Source organism: Ursus americanus, chromosome 21 (genome assembly GCF_024610735.1).
Source record: "Ursus americanus isolate L20-20 chromosome 21, mUrsAme1.1.p, whole genome shotgun sequence".
NCBI lineage: Eukaryota > Metazoa > Chordata > Mammalia > Carnivora > Ursidae > Ursus > Ursus americanus.
In genome coordinates, this window is record NC_142147.1 from 56,359,609 (window position 1) to 56,374,426 (window position 14,818).

Genomic DNA, 14,818 nt, shown 5'->3' on the forward strand with positions numbered 1-14,818 from the left:
GAAGCTCCTTGTCTCTCCATCCATTCTGAAGGACAGCCTTGCTGGATTAAGTATCCTTGGCTGCATGTTCTTCTCACTTAGTGCTCTGAATATGTCTTGCCAGCCCTTTCTGGCTTGCCAGGTCTCTGTGGACAGGTCTGACATTATTCTGATGTTCCTCCCTGTGCACGTAAGAAATCTCTTCCCCTTTGCCGCTTTCAAGATTGTTTCCTCGGATCTAAGTTTGGTGAATTGTACTGTTACATGTCGTGGTGTTGGTCTGTTCTCATTGATCTTGGGAGGGGTCCTCTCTGCCTCTTGGACATGATTGCTTGTTTCCTTCCCCAGATTAGGCAAGTTCTCAGCTATGATTTGCTCAAACATACCTTCTAGACCTTTCTCTCTCTTTCTCCCCCCTCAGGGATCCCTATAATTCTGACATTAGAGCATTTCATGGTGTCATTAATCTCTCTCAGTCTGATTCCTTGGGCTTTAATCTGTTTTTCCCATGCCACCTCAGTTTCTTTCTTTTCTATCATCTTCTAGCTCACGAATCCGTTCTTCTGCCTCGTTTACCCTGGCAGTCAGAGTATCCAGTTTAGACTGCATTTCATTCATAGTATTTTTAAGTTCAGCCTGATTAGAATCTCTAAGGGCAGAAATGAGATCTATATTGTCACTGATGTTTTTCTCAAGCCTAGGTAACGACTTCATAATTGTTACTCTGAAGTCTATTTCTGACATCTTGGTTATATCCATATCCATTAGTTCTGTGGCAGGAGCCACAGTCTCTGATTCTTTCCTTTGTTGGGGGCTCCTCCTCTTGGTCATTCTGTTGAGGGGTGGTTGAGGGAATGTACAGAGTCCAAAGTATTAACCACAATCCAAGCAAGATTCACCTGTTTTATAGGGACCTATGTCCTCCTCTAGTTCTTCCAACCTGCCCTCTGGGGGAGGGCCTGCCGCGCTGTTACTCAGGCGACCCTGTTTGGGCAGAGTTGCCCTGCCTCCTGTCAGGGGGCTCAGTGAAAACCGTTTTTTTTTTTTTAATTGCGTTTTTTTTTTTAATTCTTTTGTTCTCTGGCGGCTTTCCACAACTCTTCTGAGAGTGAGAGCAGAAGTGACCGCGTCCAAACCTCTGTCTCAGAACAGAGAGATCGCCGTCTGCTCTTCACTGAGCTCTCCAGGCCACACCGTCTCCGTTTCTGTCTGCCTGTGCTGCTAAAAACCACAGCCTCTCCTGTCGTGCGCCCCACAGCAACACTCCTAGCGGTGGAACCCAGGGCTGGGCATGTCTCTGCCCTTGGTGCTCCTAAAACCGCAAGCTGCCCCCGGTTAGCGTGCATGCACCCGCAGCTCCTGGATCCTGTGTGGGGGCTGCACTAAAGTCCCTTCCCCGTTGCTCCCGGTCTGTGAGTCTGTGCTGGGTCCCCAGGATGGGATGCTTTGGCTCCGGTATTATATCACCTTCCCAGTGCCAGCTTATGGCAGCTCCCTCCCCCTTCTATTTCTCTTCCCATATCTGTGTGCAGAATCACAGCTCCCCCCTTCATACCTCGGGACCATCAGAGATGTTCTGTTTGTAGAGATCCAGGTATATATTCTTACATCTCAGGCTGATTTTGTGGCTGTTCAGAATGGTTTGGTAGATACCCAGGTAAATTCAGGGGACCGGTTGAAATAGGGTCCCCTACTTCTCCGCCATCTTTTTTCAGCTCCCCTGATAATAATTTTTTAAATGATTGGAGGAATTCAGCAATTGTGCCATCTTGTTCTGGGTTTTTCATTTTTAGATCTTTGATTACTGATTTAATCCTCTTGCTGGTTATAGATATGTTTAAATTTTCTTTTGGAGTCAGTCTTTGTAGGTCTCTAGGAAATTACTGATTTCTTCTAGGTTATCCAATTTTTTTGGCAAAAAATTGTTCCTTCTATTTTCTTGTAATCCTTTTTATTTCTGTGACATCAGTTGTAATGTCCTCACTTTAATTTCTGAGTTTGCTTATTTCTCTTTTCAAAAAACCCACTCATTGCTGGGCTTTCTCTTCTGTTTTGATTATATCTGCTCTCATCTTTATTTTCTTTCTCCTGCTAAATTTGAATTTAGTTTGTTGTAATTTTTATAGTTCCTTGAGGTGTAAAGTTAGGTTATTTACTGATTTCTTTCTCTTTTTTACTGTAGATGCTTATCACTATGCACTCGCTTCTTAGTACTGCTTTTGCTGCATTCCAAATTTTTTTTTTTAAGATTTATTTATGAGAGAGCGAGAGAGCGTGCGCGCAAGCAGGGGGAGCGGCAGGCCGAGGGAGAGGGAGCAGTAGCTTCCCTCCTGAGCAGGGGGCCTGACATGGGCTCCATCCCAGGACCCTGGGATCATGACCTGAGCTGAAGGCAGATGCTTAACTGACTGAGCCACCCAGGCGCTCCTGTGGCATCCTATAAATTTTGATATGTTGTGTTTTCATTTTCTTTCATTTTAAATTTTTATTTAAATTCTAGCAAGTTAACATACAGTGCAATATTGGTTTCAGGGGTAGAATTCAGCGATTTGTCACGTAAATACAACAACCAGTGCTCATCACAAGTGCCCTCCTTAATCCCCGTCAGCCATCTAGCCCATCCCCAGCGTTTTCATTTTCATTTCTCATGGTATTTTTAAAAATTCTCTTTTGTTTGAATTTTTTTCCAAGAGTGGTTTAATTTCCTCCTATTTGTGAATTTCCCAGCTTTTTTGTTACTGATTGCTTCTTTTATTCCACTGTGGTCAGAAAAGATACCTGGTAGGGTTTTAACCCTCCGAAATGTTTAATGCTTGTTTTGTGATATAATCTGGGATCCGTCATGGAGAATGTTCTATGTACAGTGGAGAAGTGTGTATCTGGTCAGTGGGCAATGTGATCAATGTTGGCTCCACTTGGTCTGTAGTGTTGTTCACGTTTGCTGTGTCCTTACTGCTGTTCTGTCTGGGTGTTCTCTCCGTAATTGAAAGTGGGCTGCTGGAGTCACTAATGCTCTGTTGCTGTGTATTTCTCCGTTCAGATCAGTGTTTGCTCTATAGATTTAAGCCCTCTGGGCCCTCTGGTGCTGAATGCATAGATGTCCGTCATTGTAATATCTGCCCGGTAGACTGACCCTATTACTATGTAGTCAACTTCTTTGTCTGTATGACAGTTATTGAATTTAAAATCTACTTTATCTGGTAAAAATACAGCCACCCTTTCTCTCTCTTCGTTCCCACTTGCATGGAGTGTCTACATGTGTCTTTAAATCTTCAGTGGGTCTCTTAACACAGCACATAGTTGGATCTTATTTTTTATTTTTTGACAGATTTGTGCCTATTTATTGGCACAGGGACCTATGGAACCAAGAGCCTTCCCTCTCCTCCCTCCTCCCTGTAAAAATAAACTCTATCCTTGCCTCTCCCTGCTCTGTCTGCTTTTCTGCTTGGGCCAGGGAGCATCAGCCAGCCCCTAAGACTTGTGCCCCCAGACAGGAAGAACCAGCACCCCGTGCATACACGCCACACACACTTCGCCTCTGAGCCCAGGGACGCTAGGAGGCAGCAGGAGGCCTTGCAGAGGCCCTCGGGCTTCCACGAAGAGCTGAGCACAGCTGGTCAGTGCAGGTTGGCAGCGGTATTGGGAGCAGCAGTGTGAGGGGCATGGGGTGGGGGTAGCTGCTGAGAGTGGGGCTGAAAGGGGCTGAGTCCACTGAGTGGGCCTCAGGGAGAAGCAGGGGAGGCAACCACCCATGCCCTGTGTGGTCAGAGTGGGGCAGGGACAGGAACCCCCAAAGCCACCAGTCAAATGATCTTAGGACTAGAGGAGGCAGACTCCTTCCTGTGGGAGCTGGTGCCCCCTGCCCAGGCCTCCTGCAGGCAGGGCGACCTGGAAGGATATGACCGTGAATGGTGGGGGCTCTGCTGGAGGTAGGGGTACACCCAAAGCAGAGGCACAGTGTGGTGTTTGAGGGAGGACTGGGACTTGCATCACTAACGGTGTGGAGGGGCTGGACCCTGCCCAGAGGGCATCTGCCTTCTCTAAACCTGGAACAGCTAAGCTTGCTGGGCAAGCCGCCCCAGGTCCTGGCAACGGCCAGCCATTCCTCCCCAGCCCCAGGTCTGCCACACCTCGCACAGCTGTCCTAGGTTCACAGGGGAGCCAACAGGGCCGCTGAAGTGCTGCAGGAAGTCACGGGATTTGGGGAGAGCGCCTAGCACGAGGGGTCGGTCACCAGCCCCTCGTGAGAGCTTTCGGGTGTGCAGACTGAGCACCACACCTGGCCAAACCCCACAAAGAAGAGCTGGTGACGGGCGAGCCCCACGGGGGCAATCGCTGCTCCTCCCTGTGCTCAGCCATGCTCCGCAAGTGCCGCAGGCAGCCTGAGCTCCCTGCTGCCGGTGATGTTCTCCCCCAGCAGCTGGGGGAGCTGAGCCTCCTCCAGGTGGTACTGACGGCTCCTCCATGCAGGTCGTGTGACTCTGGAAGGCTGCCACAGCTTCCCTTCCTCGTCATATTCACCCCCTGGGTCATCAAAGGTGTCCACTCATGGTCCATCACCATGCCGATGCCACCGAAGTTCAGGGCGTTGGGGTGGTTATGGCTGTAGAAGGGGGGCGGCAGGATGCTGGCAGGGAAGATGATTTCATTCTGGTTGGAAGGTGCTAGGCATTCACTGTCTGGGGCTCATGCTCCACTGGTGCTGGATGGGAGGCTTGGGCTGCTGATCAGCCATCACTTTGGCACAGAAATTGAGCAAATTCAACACATTCTGGAAGAAATCTTCAGAGACTTCCTGCCCATCATAAACATCAACCAGCTCTTTGGGCTCCGGGATGAAGTCCAGGAAGCCAATCATATCATAGATGGGTCTGCTTTCTCCTTGGCTGCCTGGTGGGTCTTCTCATCCATCCAAACGAGCTGCCCCAGGGCCTCCCCAAGGCGGTGCAGAGGTCACCGATCATCCCCTTAGCAATTACCTTGCTTTGCCAGTCAAATTCGGCTCACAAAGCGGGAGCCCAAGGCAAAGCTAAGTGCGGCATCCGTGTTGGAGACACAGGCTGCCGCCCTGGAGTGCAGGACTTCTTGGTGCCACGGAGGGCCTCCAGCAGCTTCTTTGTGCAGACTCACAGCAGTGGTCCAGGCTCCAGGTCATCTTCTGCACCAGGTAATTGTTCAGGATGCTGGGCTCTGTGTGGTTGATGAGCTCTGACACTTGCTGCCAAAAATCTGTCCCATACACCACCATGGGCTCAGAGTCCCCCAGCTCCTGTGGTGACAGCAGGAAAGACACTCCAGCCAGTTCATGGAGGGTGCCAGGACCTGCAATTCCGCAACGCTCATAGTTGGATCAGATTTTAATTTTTTTTATTATGATATGTAAGTCATCATACAGTATATCATTAGCTTTTGATGTAGCGTTCCATATTCCTTGTTTGCGTATAACACCCAGGGCTCCAGGCAATACGTGCCCTCCTTACTACCCATCACCAGCCTATCCCAGTCCCCCACCCCTCCCCTCTAAAACCCTCAGTTTGTTTCCTGGACTCCACAGTCTTTCATGGTTTGTCTCCCCCTCTGAATTACCCCCTTCATCTTTCCCTTCCTTCTCCTAATGTCCTCCCTGCTATTCCTTATGTCCCACAAATGAGTGAAACCATATGATAATTGGCTTTCTCTGCTTGACTTATTTCACTTAGCATAATGTCCTCCAGTCCCATCCATGTTGCCACAAATGTTGGGTATTCATTCTTTCTGATGGTTGAGTAATATTCCACTGTATATATGGACCACATTTTCTTTATCCAGTCATCTGTTGAAAGGCATCTCGGCTCCTTCCACGATTTAGCTATTGTGGACATTGCTGCTATGAACATTGGGGTGCATATGGCCCTTCTTTTCACTACATCTGTATCTTTGGGGTAAATACCCAGTAGTGCAATTCCTGGGTCATAGGGTAGTTCTATTTTTAACTTTTTGAGGGACCTCCACACTGTTTTCCACAGTGGCTGTACCAGCTTGCATTCCCACCAAGAGTGTAAGAGGGATCCCCTTTCTCCACATCCTCTCCAACATTTGTTGTTTCTTTCCTCGTCCATTTTTGCCATTCTAACTGGTGTAAGGTGATACTCAATGTGGTTTTGATTTGAATTTCCTTGATGGCTAATGATGTTGAAAATTTTTCATGTGTCTGTTAGCCATTTGTATGTCATCATTTGGAAAAGTGTTCATATCTTCTGCCCATTTTTTGATTTGATTATTTGTTTTTTTTTTTAATATTTTTTATTATGTTAGTCACCATACAGTACATCCCTGGTTTTTGATGTAAAGTCCCATGATTCATTACTTGCATATAACAACCAGTGCACCATGCAATACGTGCCCTCCTTACTACCCATCACCAGCCTATCCCATTCCCCCCTCCCCCTCCCCTCTGAAGCCCTCAGTTTGTTTCTCAGAGTCCATAGTCTCTCATGCTTCATTCCCCCTTCTGATTACCCCCTTTTCTTTATCCCTTTCTCCTCCTACTGATCTTCCTACTTCCTATGTTCCATAGATTAGTGAAACCATATGATAATTGTCTTTCTCTGCTTGACTTATTTCACTTAGCATAATCTCCTCCAGTCCCGTCCATGTTGCAGCAAATGTTGAGAACTCGTTCTTTCTGATGGCTGAGTAATATTCCATTGTGTATATGGACCATATCTTCTTAATCCAGTCATCTGTTGAAGGGCATCTCGGCTCCTTCCACAATTTAGCTATCATGGACAATGCTGCTATGAACATTGGGGTGCATATGGCCCTTATCTTCACTACGTCCGTATCTTTGGGGTAAATACCCAGTAGTGCAATGGCTGGATCATAGGGTGGCTCAATTTTTAACTTTTTAAGGGACCTCCACACTGTTTTCCAGAGTGGCTGTACCAACTTGCATTCCCACCAACAATGTAGGAGGGATCCCCTTTCTCCACATCCTCTCCAGCAATTGTTGTTTCTTGGCTTGTCAACTTTGCCATTCTAACTGGCATAAGGTGGTATTTTAGTGTGGTTTTGATTTGAATTTCCCTGATGGCTAATGATTTTGAACATTTTTTCATGTGTCTGTTAGCCATTCGTATGTCTTCATTGGAAAAGTGTCTGTTCATATCTTCTGCCCATTTTATGATTTATTTTTCGTGTATTGAGATTGAGAAGTTCTTTGTAGATCTTGGATACCAGTCTTTTATCTGTAGTGTCATTTGCAAATATATTCTCCCATTCCGTGGGCTGCCTCTTAGTTTTTTTGACTGTTTCCTTGGCTGTGCAGAAGCTTTTTATCTTGATGAAGTCCCACAAGTTCATTTATCTTTTGTTTCTCTTGCCTTTGGAGATGTGTCATGAAAAAGATTGCTGTGGCCGATGTCATAGAGGTTGCTGCCTATGTTCTCCTCTAGGATTTTGATGGATTCCTGTCTCACATCGAGGTCTTTCATCCATTTGGAGTTTATCTTTGTGTATGGTGTGAGAGAGTGGTCAAGTTTCATTCTTTTGCATGGAGCTGTCCAATTTTCCCAGTACCATTGATTGAAAAGACTGTCTTTTTCCACTGGACGTTTTTTCCTGCTTTATCAAAGATTAGTTGCCCAAAGAGCTGAGGATCCATTTCTGGGTTCTCTATTCTGTTCCATTGGTCTATGTGTCTGTTTTTGTGCCAGTACCATGCTGTCTTTGTGATCACAGCTTTGTAGTACAGCTCGAAATCTGGCATTGTGATGCCCCCAGCTTTGTTTTTCCTTTTCAACAGTTCCTTGGCGATTTGGGGCCTTTTCTGGTTCCATACAAATTTAAGGGCTGTTTGTTCCAGTTCTTTGAAAAATGTCTTTGGTATTTTGATCAGGATAGCATTGAAAGTGTAGATTGCTCTGGGTAGCATGGACACTTTAACTATGTTAATTCTTCCGATCCATGAGCATGGAATATTTTTCCATCTTTTTGTATCTTCTTCAACGTCTTTCAAGAGTGATTTGTAGTTTCTAGAATATAGATCCTTTACGTCTCTGGTTAAGTTAATTCCAAGGTAACGTATGATTTTTGGTGCTATTGTAAACGGGATGGGTTCCCTAATTTCTCTTTCTTCAGTCTCATTGTTCGTGTATAGAAATGCATCTGATTTCTGAGCATTGATTTTGTATCCCGCCACATTACTGAATTGCTCTATAACTTCTAATAGTTTGGGAGTGGATTCTTTTGGGTTTTCCATGTAGAGTATCATGTCATCTGCGAAGAGAGACAGTTTGACTTCTTCTTTGCCAATTTGGATACGTTTTATCCCTTTTTGTTGTCTGATTGCTGTTGCAAGGACTTCTAGTACTATGTTGAATAATAGTGGTGAGAGTGGGCATCCTTGTGTTCCTGATCTTAAAGGAAAGGCTTCCAGCTTTTCCCCATTGAGAATGATATTTGCTGTAGGCTTTTCATAGATGGTTTTTATGAGATTGAGAAATGTACCCTCTATCCCTACACTCGGAAGGGTTTTAATCAGGAGAGGATGCTGTATTTTGTCAAATGCTTTTTCTGCATCAATTGAGAGAATCATATGATTTTTGGCTTTTTCCTTCTGGATAAAATCTACGACACTGATAGATTTGTAAATGTTGAACCACCCTTGCATCCCAGGGATGAATCCCACTTGGTCATGATGGATAATCCTTTTAATGTACAGTTGGATTCTATTAGCCAGGATCTTGTTGAGGATTTTGGCGTCCATATTCATTAGGGAAATTGGTCTGTAATTCTCCTTTTTGATGGGGTCTTTGCCTGGTTTGGGGATCAAGGTAATATTGGCCTCATAGAATGAGTTTGGTAGCTTTCCTTCTGTTTCTATTTTTTGAAATAGCTTTAGGAGAATAAGTATTATTTCTTCTTTGAATGTTTGGTAGAATTCCCCAGGAAAACCATCAGGCCCTGGTGTTTTGTTTTTTGGAAGGTTTTTTATCACTGTTTCAATCTCTTCATAATTAATTGGCCTGTTTAAAAAATCAATTTCTTCCTGTTTCAGTCTTGGTAGTTTATAGGTTTCCAGGAAGGCCTCCATCTCTTCCAGATTGCTTAATTTATTGGCATATAGCTGTTGATAATAGTTTCTAATAATCCTTCCAATTTCATTGGTGTTGGTTGTGACCTCTCCTTTTTCTTTCTTTTTTTTTTAAGATTTTATTTATTTATTTGACAGAGATAGAGACAGCCAGCGAGAGAGGGAACACAAGCAGGGGGAGTGGGAGAGGAAGAAACAGGCTCATAGCGGAGGAGCCTGATGTGGGGCTCGATCCCGTAACGCCGGGATCACGCCCTGAGCCGAAGGCAGACGCTCAACCGCTGTGCCACCCAGGTGCCCCTGTGACCTCTCCTTTTTCATTCATAATTTTATTAATTTGGGTCCTTTCTCTATTCTTTTGGATAAGTCTTGCCAGAGGTCTGTCAATTTTATTGATTCTCTCAAAGAACCAGCTTCTAGTTCTGTTGATCTGCTCTACTGTACTCCTGGTTTCTAATTCGTTCATTTCTGCTCTAATCTTGGTCAGCTGCTTCCTCGTGCGTGGATTAGGCCTGTCCCTCTGTTGCTGTTCCAGCTTCTTGAGGTGAGAATATAAAAACTGCATTTTAGATTTTTCTATTCTTTTGAGTGAGGCTTGGATGGCTATGTATTTCCCCCTTAGGACTGCCTTTGCGGTATCCCATAGGTTTTGGACCGTTGTGTTTTCATTCTTGTTGGTCTCCATAAATTGTTTAAATTGATTTTTGATTTCCTGGTTTATCGAATCATTCCTGAGCAGGATGGTTCTTAGTCTCCAAGTGTTTGAGTTTCTTCCAAATTTTTCCTTGTGGTTGAGTTCCACTTTCAATGTGGTCTGAGAATATGCAGGGAATAATTTCAGTCTTTTGGTATCGGTTGAGACCTGTTTTGTGTCCCGGAACATTGTCTATTCTTGAGAATGTTCCATGGGCATTAGAATAGAATGAGTATTCTTTGGTTCCGGTGTGTAGTGTTCTCTATATATCTATGAGGTCCAACTCGTCAAGTATGGCATTCAAAGCTCTTGTTTCTTTGTTGGTTTTCTGCTCCAGTGCTCTGTCTATTGCTGATAGTGGAGTGTTGAGGTCCCCTACTATTAACGTATTTTTATCTATATGTCTCTTTATTGTGGTTAAGAGTTGGCTTGTGTATCTTGCTGCTCCCCTGTTGGGGGCATATATATTTATAATTGTCATATCCACTTGTTGAATACTTCCTTTAAGAATAATATAGTGCCCTTCTGTATCTCTAACTATAGTCTTTAGTTTAAAATCCAATCTGTCTGATATGAGAATTGCTACCCCAGCTTTCTTTTGAGGTCCATTGGCATGAAAGATGGTATTCCATCCCTTCACTTTCAGTCTGAATGTATCTTTAGGTTCAAAATGAGTCTCTTGTAGACAGCAAATGGATGGGTCATGTATTTTATCCAATCCGCAACCTTGTGGCATTTATGGGAGCATTTAGGCCATTTACATTGAGACTGATTATTGAGAGATATGAATTTAATGATGCCATGTTGCCTGTAAGTAAAGTCTTTGTTTCTATGGATTGTGACTTTCTGTTCTGTATCACTCTTGGGGCCTTTTTACCTTTATAGAACCCCCCTTAATATCTCCTGTAGGGCTGGTTTCTTGGTTACAAAATTGGTCAATGACTGGCAATTCTGGAAGGTCTTTATTTTTCCATCAATTCTGAATGACAGCCTTGCTGGATAAAGGATCCTTGGCTGCATGTTTTTCTCTGAAAGAGCTTTAAAAGTGCCCCCCCCCAACCCTTTCTCTCATTCCAGGTCTGTGTAGACAGGTCTGACATAATTCTGATGCCTTTGCCTTGGTACATGAGAAATTTCTTTGCCCTGGCTGCTTTTAATACTGTATCCTTGGATCTAATATTTGCAATTTGCACTATGACGTGACGTGGTGTAGGTTTGTCGTGGTTGAGCTTGGGAGGGGTCCTCTCTGCCTCTTGGACATGAATGTTTGTTTCCTTTGCTAGATTAGGGAAGTTTTCAGCTACAATTTGTTCAAATATCTCTTCTAGACCTCTGTTTTTCTCCACCCCTTCGGGGATGCCGATGATTCTGACATGGAACGTTTCATTGAGTCAGTAATCTCCCGTAACCTACATTCTTGAGATTGGATTTTTTTTGAGCCACGTTTCTGTCTTAGCTTTCTCTTCTACTAACCTGTCCTCCAATTTGCTGATTTGTTGTTCTGCCTCATTCACCCTGGCCATCAGAGCATCTAGTTTTGACTGCATTTGGTTCATAGAATTTTTAATTTCTGCCAGATTCGCTCTCATTTCCGCCCTTAGAGATTCTATATTCTCATTAACATTTTCGTTAATACTTTTTTCAAGTCTACACATCATCTTGACCATTGTTACTCTGAATTCCATTTGTGATCATTTGGTTATATCCATATCCACCACTTCTGTGGCAGAGGCCACAGACTCATTGTCTTTTCTTTGCTGGGGAGGGGGGATTTCTCCTTCTCGTCATTCTGATGCGGAGAGGTTGCGGGGTTGTCTAGAGCCCAGATTATTGACCGGGACCCAGGCCGTGCACCCTTGTTTTATAGGGATCTTAGGGATGTGGGCTTCTTGATTTTTCAGCCTGCCTTCTGGGGGAGGGGCCTGCCGCGCCGATACTCAGGCAACCCTGTTTGGGTAGAGTCTCCGTGTCCCCTGCGAGGGGGATGGGGGTGGGCACACTGTGAGCCGGTATTTCCAGGCTTTTGTTCTCTGGCGGCTTTCCCTGGCGGTTTGCTGTGCCTCTTCTGAGAGTCAGAGCAGCAGCGGCCGAATCTCAGCCTCTGTCTCAGAACAGAGGGATTGCAGCCCATTCTCCACTGATGTTCTGGCCACTTTAACTCTGTTACTGTGGGTGCTGCTCAACCCTGCAGCGTCCCGGGATGTGCGCCCCACACCCGGCGTCCCCGCCCTCACTTCCAGGGCCGGCGCATCTCTGTCCTTTGTGTTTCTAACGCCGCCAGCCGCCCCGCGCGCGCTCCCGGATCTCCCGGTCTCAGTCTGGATCCAGTGAGCGCACCGGGATTCCGGTGTTCCACGAAATGCCCGATGGCGTGCGCACCCGGCTCACGGTCTCCGTCTGCTCTCTCGAGGGTGCCGGTCGTGAGTCCGCCCGCTCCCCCGTGCAGGTGGCCACCGCTTCCTGGCGCCCGAATGCGGTGGCTCCCTCCCCCTTCCGTTTATCTTCCGATATCTGTGCACGGTTTCACAGCTCCCCGCTTCGTACCTCAATACTCAGCCCTGGAGATGTTCATTTGTAGAGATCCAGATGCGTCTTCCTGCGTCTCAGGCTGGTTCCGTGGTTGTTTAGGCTGGTCTGGTACCTATCCAGCTTGACTCGGGGGACCAGCTGAAAAAGGGGTCCCCTACTCCTCCGCCATCTTAACTCTCTGCTTACCCCCCCTTTCTTTATCCCTTTCTTCTCCTACTGATCTTCCTACTTCTTATGTTCCATAGATTAGTGAAACCATATAATTGTCTTTCTCTGCTTGACTTATTTCACTTAGCATTATCTCCTCCAGTGCCATCCATGTTGCAGCAAATGTTGAGAAATCGTTCTTTCTGATAGCTGAGTAATATTCCATTGTATATATGGACCACAATTTCTTAATCCAGTCATCTGTTGAAGGGCATCTCGGCTCCTTCCACGATTTAGCTATCATGGACAATGCTGCTATGAACATTGGGGTGCAGGTGCCCCTTTTCTTCACTATGTCTGTATCTTTGGGGTAAATACCCAGTAGTGCAATGGCTGGATCATAGGGTGGCTCAATTTTTAACTTTTTAAGGGACCTCCACACTGTTTTCCAGAGTGGCTGTACCAACTTGCATTCCCACCAACAATGTAGGAGGGATCCCCTTTCTCCACATCCTCTCCAACAATTGTTGTTTCCTGCCTTGTCAATTTTTGCCATTCTAACTGGCGTAAGGTGGTATCTCAGTGTGGTTTTGATTTGAATTTCCCTGATGGCTAATGATTTTGAACATTTTTTCATGTGTCTGTTAGCCATTTGTATGTCTTCATTGGAAAAGTGTCTATTCATATCTTCTGCCCATTTTTTGATTTATTTGTGTCTTGTGTGTTTCTATTGTTTGAAAGAGCTTCAGAAGAATAGGTATTATTTCTTCTTTGAATGTTTGGTAGAATTCTCCAGGGAATCCATCAGGCCCCGGCCTCTTGTTTATTGGGAGGTTTTTGATCACTGCTTCAATCTCACTACTGGATATTAGCCTATTTAAGTTGTCAATCTCATTGTTTCAGTCTTGGTAGTTTATCGGTTTCCAGGAAGACATCCATTTCTTCTTGGTTGCTTAATTTATTGGCATATAGCTGTTGATAATAGTATAATGATTGTTTCTATTTCCTTGGTGTTAGTCGTGATCTCTCCCCTTTCGTTCATAATTTTATTAATTTGGGTACTTTATTCTTTTGGATACGTCTGGCCAGTGGCTTATCGATCTAATTATTCTTTCAATGAACCAGCTTCTAGTTTTGTTGATCTGCTCTACTGTATTTCTGGTTTCTAATTCATTGATCTCTGCTCTAATCTTAATTGTCTGTTCGTAGCTTAGGCCTGTTCTTCTGTTCCATTTCCAGGTCTTTAAGGTGTGAGTATAGGGTATTTTAGATATTTCTATTCTTTTAAGTGAGGCTTAGATGGCTATGTATTTTCCCCTTAGGACCGCCTTTGCAGTGTCCCATAGGTTTTGGACCGATGTGTTTTCATTCTCATTAGTTTCCAGAAATTGCTTATGTTCTTCTTTAATTTCCTGGTTGACCCATTCTTTTTTTTTTTTTTTTTTTTTAAGATTTCATTTATTTATTTGACAGAGAGAGACAGCAAGAGAGGGAACACAAGCAGGGGGAGTGTGAGAGGGAGAAGCAGGCTTCCTGCTGAGCAGGGAGCCTGATTCAGGGCTTGATCCCAGAATGCTGGGATCATGATCTGAGCTGAAGGCAGACGCTTAATGGCTGAGCCACCCAGGTGCCCCTGACTGAAACATTCTTAAGCAGGATGGTCCTTAGCTTCCAAGTGTTTGAGTTTCTTCCAAATTTTTTCTTGTGATTAAGTCCCAGTTTCAAAACATTGTAGTCTGAGAATATGCAGGGAATAATCTCAACCTTTTGGTATCCGTTGAGACCTGATTTGTGACCCAGTATTTGGTCTATTCTGGAGAAAGTTCCATGTGCATTTGAGCAGAGGTCCATCTGGTCCAGTGTGTCATTCAAAGCTCTTGTTTCCTTGTTGATTTTCTGCTTAGATGATCTGTCTATTGCTGAGAGTGGAGTGTTGAGGTCTCCTACTATTAACATATTATTATCATCTGTATGGTCTCTTTATTTTGGTTAACAGCTGGCTTATGTAGTTGGCTGCTCCCATGTTGGGGGCATATATATTTATAATTGTCATATCCACTTGTTGGATACATTCTTTAAGAATAATATAGTGCCCTTCTGTATTTCTAACTACAGTCTTTAGTTTAAAATCCAATCTGTCTGATATGAGAATTGCTACCCCAGCTTTCTTTTGAGGTCTGTTGGCGTGAAAGATGGTATTCCATCCCTTTACTTTCAGTCTAAATGTATCTTTAGGTTCAAAATGAGTCTCCTGTAGACAGCAAATGGATGGGTCATGTCTTTTTATCCGATCTGCAACCCTGTGGTGTTTCATGGGAGCATTTAGGCCATTCACAATGAGAGTGATTATTGAGAGAGATGATTTTAATGATGTCATGTTGCCTGTGAAGTCTTTG

At 44.7% G+C, this 14,818-nt stretch overlaps 1 pseudogene; it reads right to left on the minus strand.

The window, feature by feature from the left end:
• Window positions 1–4,034: 4,034 nt before the first annotated feature.
• LOC123787016 (endothelin-converting enzyme 2 pseudogene) lies at window positions 4,035–5,422 on the minus strand (annotated as a pseudogene).
• Between the last annotated feature and the right edge of the window lie 9,396 nt (window positions 5,423–14,818).